This window comes from Scyliorhinus canicula, unplaced genomic scaffold, assembly GCF_902713615.1.
Source record: "Scyliorhinus canicula unplaced genomic scaffold, sScyCan1.1, whole genome shotgun sequence".
In the NCBI taxonomy this organism is placed as follows: domain Eukaryota; kingdom Metazoa; phylum Chordata; class Chondrichthyes; order Carcharhiniformes; family Scyliorhinidae; genus Scyliorhinus; species Scyliorhinus canicula.
Genome location: NW_024055443.1, coordinates 124,336 through 131,574, shown reverse-complemented (window position 1 = coordinate 131,574; position 7,239 = coordinate 124,336). Strand labels below are relative to the sequence as shown.

Here is a 7,239-nt window from a genome sequence, read left to right as displayed (position 1 = left end):
ATTTTTTTAGCACCCTTGTTCCTCTTATCCGTATGCTAAAACCGATTCCCCATAATCCAAATCCAGACTGGTGATTGAATTCTCTCTGGGTTTTCACTGTTCTCTCCCGAGGAGCCTCCTTGTGTTTTTGCATTAGGTCACCTGATGTCAGCTTGCAACTCACGGAAACACATTTATAAGCAGAAAGTGCAACATATTCTACATCGGTATCAATAATACCCACAACTGGCAAAGCTACAGGCAGCTGATACAAATACACAGACAGATAAACAGACACACACACATGCACACAGACCCAGAAACACACACACGCTCACAAGTAGACACAAACACACACATGGACACACACATAGAAACACATGCACAAACATACACCCAGGCACAACGGACCACACATATTTTGACACAAAAACACACGCAAATGTGCACAAAAATTCACAAGCATGCACATAAACACAAAAAGCACATGTTTAGAAGCACACAGACTCACGTGCACATCCACACATACAAACATAATTCCACACACACAAGTGGGTACACGCATGTACACAGACATATACAACCACATGTCCACACAGATACACAGACATATACAACCAGACAAGCAGGCTGACAGAAGAATATGAAACAGAAATGTAACCAATAACATGTAAATTAGCAGAATTTCACGATGACAGAAATATTTCCATTCAAACAGAGACAATAATCCACACTAACGGACACACGTAGATACATATTAGCTGACTCGTACACACGCTAACACGAACACATATGAATACACATAGAGTCATCAACACACATCAATAGATAGTTATAATCAAACATCAACGCATAAATAGCACCTCTGCCGCACAGCGCCATAATCCCGGGTTCAATTCCAGCCTTGGGTGATTGTCTGTGTGGAGTTCCCACGTTCTGCCGGGTCTGTTTCTGTTTCCTCCGCGTGCTCTAGTTTCCTCCCACAGTCCAAAGATGTGCAGGTTCGGTGGATTGGCCAGGCTATATTACCCCTTAGTGCCCACAACGTTAGTTGGGATTACGGGGTTCTCGGCAAAGGGCAGGGGCATGCGTCCAGGCAGAGTGCTCTTTCGGAGGGTCGGTGCAGACACAATGGGCCGAATGGCCTCGTTCGGCACAGTAGGGATTATATTTAATGATGATTCTATGAAGAAATACACGCATCAACAAACACACACACACACAAACGCACTTATCCAGACACAAACATTAAGACACTGACATGCATGTTGAACGTACAAAGACACATTAACACTTTCATTACTGGACAGGGAAGTATAAACTTATATTGACATAGGCATTAATATATAAACATAGACTTCAACACACAAACACACACAATAAAACACTCATATGTACACATTAACAGAAGATAAACAAAGTTCACACAGGCGCTGACACACAAATACACAGATCAATACTCCTTGACACATGAACACACACAATGACACTTATAAAGACATCGGGACACACAAATGAAGAGTAAAGAATTACGAATTTCGCATCCACACAGACACAAAAGCTAAAGAACAAACACAAACGTCAGGCAAGGGCGGCACGGTGGCATAGTGGTTAGCACTGCTGCCTCACGCCACCATGGACCTGGGGTTGATCCCGCTCCTGGGTCTCTGTCCCAGTGGAGTATCCCCGTGACCCGCGGGTCTCACGCCGTCAACCCAAAGATGTGCAGGGTAGGTGGATTGGCCATGTTAAATTGCCCCTTAATTGGAAGAAAAAAGTTACAGAGATCGATTTCCGAGTGTCATGAACTCAACAGTAGATATGCAATGACAAATATATTAAAGAATGAATTAGCAGAGTGAGAAAATGAAACGAGAATATTAAAAAACATATCCTGGATTAATAAACAAACTAATTATATTTGGCTCGATCTTCGTAGATACCACAGACAACACCTGGACTGAAGACAATGAGGATGATAACGGGAATATCTGGACAACCGCTTCCACATTCATCACCCTGTTCTTCCTGAGCATTTCCTACAGCGCTGCAGTCACTCTGGTGAAGGTGAGAAGATTCAATCCACTCACACTTCAAACTGACAGAGGCCGTTTAAAACATCTCTAAATGTTTGATTGATTAAAAACTCTAACATCAATGTCCCAGATCATAAACATCTGCTTCATCATTTTCTCTCTCTTTTACAGATCAAGTGATCGGTTGACGTTCGGACGCTGTAGATTTCCCTCAGCTGTTTATTATGATCTGTGTGTGACACAAATACAATATCTCCTCTTGGTGACTCTCACAGTAAAATTCTCTCAGTTTATTATTCTGCATCTGTAACTGAGACAATCATGGACAGTATTTCTGCTTTTCAGTTTAAAATGTACGAGATAATTTTGGCTGTAATGTAATTGTAGTTAATAATTTCTCTCAATGTCATATCTAAATAAGTAACTTACCTCGTACCTTATTTACAACAGTTACCTTCTCTTTATGTTGAGCTCCTGTTCTCTCTTGTGTCTGTTACAGTTGTACATACATTTGGCAGCTCAGAGGGCATGTGTTCTGTTCTCACTGTGACCCTCAATCGTTATGTTCCCTTTTGTAAACATCAGAATAAACTTTTGTGCTATATTTTCTCTGAAATTTTAATAAATATTAAATGGAAAATGAAGAAAACAAGTCTAATCTGAACTCCTTTCTCTCAGGTCCATCGGCAGCGCTCCATTTCCCCGATTATACCGTTTTCTCCCCTTTCCCAGACAGATATTTCTCACCAGGCCTGTCTGGGATATGTCTGAACTCAAGGCCCCTCAGTGAAAGAGCCGCTGCGCCACCAAGCGGCCCATCCGGGTTACGACACCTTCACCTTTGCCTTTTTATGGTAAACTCCAGAGACAGAATGATTGCACAGCTGAAGAATTCCACAGATTCACTACCCTCTGATGGAAGAAATGTCTCCTCACCTCTGTCCTAAATTTGAGACCTCTTACTCTGAGATTATGCCCTCTGGTCCCAGACTGTCCCACAAGATGAAACAAGATGATTTTTCAGGCTGTGTAACTGGTTAAAGCTCTTTCCACAGTCAGTTCACTGGAACACTCTCACTCAGGTGTGTGTGGGTCTCGGGGCTTTTCCAGTCACACTGATGTTTGAAATCGCTTCCCACAGTCAGAACAGACAAACCCATTGACAGTTTGTGATATGTAGGTCCTAATGAATTGAGTCAGATCTTGATGTTATATTTGGTTCGAGTTGCCCAGCTGCCAAATCTCCCGTTCTAATGCCTGAAAAAGAAGTTTTGAACCAGAATATTGTCCCCAGTGTCTCTGAAACACTCTGTCCGCTGAGGTATCCACTGGGTGTGGAAGGTGTCACGCATTCCGGTGGATACCACATGCTCCCTCTGCAAGACCACTGGGAATAGACAAGACCACAGAACAGAAGTCGGCAGCCAGAGTAACCGCCCACCCCCTCCATAATAATAATAATAATCTTTATTGTCACAAGTAGGCTTACATTAACAATGCAATGAAGTTACTGTGAAAAGCCCCTCGTCACCACACTCCGGCGCATGGTTGGGTCACAGAGGGAGCATTCAGAATGTTCAATTCACAGCACGTCTTTCGGGACTTGTGGGAGCAAACCGGAGCACCCGGAGGAAACCCACGGGGAGAACGTGCAGACTCCACACAGACAGTGACCCAAGCTGGGCATCGAATCTGGGACCCTGAAACTGTGAAGCAACAGTGCTATCCTACACCACCCAGCTACAATGCACTGTTTTAATCAGACTCAAAGTAGATTCACGCTCAGCACAAGAATATTAGATAATATAGATTGTCAGATCCACAAACTCTGCCAAAGTGGCTGCAACTTAACAGGTTACTGTGGACATTAAACGGTGGGCAATATTCGATGCTGTGACCAATATTTAGTTAAATACGGACCTGAATAAGGAAACTTTGCAGCCACCTGTGAAGTTTAAATGTGTCGTTGTGTCAGGATGAACCAGCATTTGAGGAATATGAAATTTCTGGACTGTTGGTCTCCAAGTGCCGTATTGAACACAGGAGAATGACCTTGAATTTGGACAGGGATAAGCGTGAGTGAGCATCGTAAACTGCTATTGTATCGGGGTGTTCTGGGCCCCAAAGTTTTAACCCTGCAGTTAATTGGCAGGGATGCAGTATAATAAACCCTGGACAAAACAAATGTGTGTGTGTGAGAAGCATCTGAAGCACCAGGAACCAGCTGAACCAGCAGAGCTGAATGTCTCCCAATGCAGCCACAGGACTGAACTTATTCCAGCTTCCAAGTCCACCTGAGAACCAACCTCCTGGCTATTCATCTACAAGAACGTTTGAGGACTTTGGGTCTGTACTCGTTGGGGTTTAGAAGGATGTGAGGGGATCTTATTGAAACTTACAAGATACTGCGAGGTCTGGATAGAGTGGACATGAAGAAGATGTTTCCACTTGCAGCAAAAAATAGAACCAGAGGACACCATCTCAGACTAAAGGGATGATCCTTTAAAACAGATGAGGAGGAATTTCTTCAGCCAGAGGGGGGTGAATCTGTGGAACACTTTGCCGCAGAAGGCTGTGGCGTCCAATTCACTGAGTGCCTTTAAGACAGAGATAGATAGGTTCTTTATTAATAAGGGAATCACGGGTTATGGGGAGAAGGCAGGGGAATGGGGGATGAAACAATATAAACCACGATTGAATGGCGGAGCAGACTCGATGGGCCAAATTGCCTAATTCTGCTCCTATGTCTTATGGTCTGATAAGAAGCTTCAGAGACTCATGAGAATTATTTGCTATTAAAAACGCTTCACTCCAACGAAAGGATCAGCTCAATAAGAAGACATCAGACCTGCAGCGATATAAAGATTGCAGTCTGCATTCCATTTTCATCATCACAGCTTCAACTTGATCTGTACCTAATTTCTGTGTCTGTGTCAGTGAGTGAAAGGGCCGAGAGACTTAGATGCTCAAACATCCAGGGAATGGTTGTGAAAATAAATAACCTTTATTCCTTTAAAAATCACCAGTAAGCCTGCTGCTGAACTGTATTTTAAATAAAGAAATATCACACTGAGGGTCAGAAAATATCACACAAACATCCTGATAATGGACGGGAAAGGACCACGAAATGTAATCAACCGTTGTATAACCCCCTTCAGGTAGCTATACAGAGGCTGCAGCCTCTCACACTGAATGTCTCCGTGATCCATAGACACCTCCAGGCTACAAACATCAGCTGCAGCCTGGGAGTGGGTGAAAGATCTGTTAGGAATATGCCCAGGGCACTAGGACCCGGCTGGGAACAGAAACCTTCAGGTCCCGCCCACCAGCTGTCGCATCACCAGGACGCCAGCGCATGCGCTCTGCTTCCCCAAGCTGGTGGCTGTGACGCAGGGCCTGGTCCCGGGACAGAGAGCTGACTGGCGGTGATGTGACCTGACGATCACCACACCTCAGGCAAGGGGCCAGGTTGGGAAGGCGGTGCCTTCAGGAATAACTGGGAAGGTGATGTTTGGTCAGTTGCTGCAGTCTGTGTAGGGAAGGTGCTGTCACAGTGGTGTGAGGTAAGGAAGTACAGGATTATCACCCAGCAATGATGAATTAAGGGGAATGTAAATCCAGCTCAGGCTGCTTTCAGATTGGAAAGGGAGCTAAGGTGTGTCCTTAGAGCTGGTGAATGTTTTGGCTTTGTCAGTTTCTCTGTAAAGTCCTTCTCATTCATTCCCTCTCTTTACAGCACAGAGAGAGGCCCTTTGGCCCATTCATAATAATCTTTAATATTAGTGTCACAAGTAGGCTTAAATTAACACTGCAATGAAGTTGCTGTGAAAATCCCCCACTCGCCTGTTCAGGTACGCAGAGGAAGAATTCAAAATGTCCAATTCATCTAACAAGCTCAACTTTCCGGACTTGTTGGAGGAAATCGGAGCACCTGGAGGAAACCCACGCAGACACGGGGAGAACGTGCAGACTCCGAAGCCAGGAATCGAACCCAAGTCCCTGATGCTGTGAAGCACCAGTGCTAACCACTATGCTACCGTGCCGCCCAGAAGATTATTAGATTACTAATTCTGGATGAATTGTGTCCCAGGATGCTGTGGGAGGTGAGGGAGAGATTGCAGTGGCTCTTACCCAAAGTTTTAACCATAAATTCGGCCTGTGATCCGTAGAATTTAGAAGGTTAAGGTGTGATCTGATTGAAGTATTTAAGATATTAACAGGGAAAGACAGGGTAGATAAAGATAAACTATTTCCACTGGTTGGAGATTCCAAAAGTAGGGATCATTGTCTAAAAATTAGGGCTTGACCATTCAGGAGAGATGTTCGGAAGAACTTCTTCACACACAGGGTGGGAGAGGTTTGAAACTCTTTCCCACAAACAGCAGGTGAAGTTGCATCAGTTGTTAAGTTTAAATCTGAGGTAGAGTTTTGTTAAGCAAAGATATTAATGGATATGGAGTTAGATCACAGATCAGCCATGATCTCACTAAATGGCAGGACAGACTCGAGGTGCTGAATGGCCTACTCCTGTCCCTATGTGTATTTCTGTAATTCTGAAATACAGACAATAATATGACAGGGGCAGCACGGTGGCGCAGTGGGGTTAGCCTTGCAGCCTCATGGCGCCGAGGGCCCAGGTTCGAACCCGGCTCAGGGTCACTGTCCGTGTGGAGTTTGCACATTCTCCCCATGTCTGCGTGGGTTTCAGCCCCACAACCCAAAAGTGTGCAGGCTAGGTGGATTGGCCACACTAAATTGCCCCTTAATTGGAAAAAAAATGAATTGGGTACACTAAATTTAAAAAAAATTGTATACCATGACAGGGAAAGAGTTCGGATTAGAACCTGAGTTAGTCCGAGCTGCAAACCATCCCTCCAGATCCTGGCCCTTCATGGATTTAATGAAGGCCAAGGCGATAGTTGGATTATTGAAAGACTTGATGGAGTTGTTGGAGACCATTTTTGGGGTCTCAGGATAAAGCCTGACGTAATTTACGACCCACGGGCTTGAGCTGCCTTTGAACTTCATCGAATCCTCGACACTTTGTTTGTGTTGCTGCCGAAAGTCCTAAATCCTCCCTCTCTTCTGGAGCCAGACGCCACCTCACCGTTCCCTCTCCAGGACATTCTGGCGATCTTTCCAGTTGTGGAAGTAAATGATTATAGGCCTGGGATGAAAACTATCCCTCAGCCTCAGGGACAGGATACGATACATCCTTTCTAAT

General features: G+C 44.6%; 1 long non-coding RNA gene across 1 annotated transcript; it reads left to right on the top strand.

The window, feature by feature from the left end:
* The first annotated feature begins 1,917 nt into the window (after nucleotides 1-1,917).
* Nucleotides 1,918-2,290, top strand: LOC119959442. The gene is made up of 2 exons (XR_005459207.1): nucleotides 1,918-2,046; nucleotides 2,187-2,290. It is a non-coding gene; the product is annotated as an uncharacterized LOC119959442 (long non-coding RNA).
* Nucleotides 2,291-7,239: the final 4,949 nt, after the last annotated feature.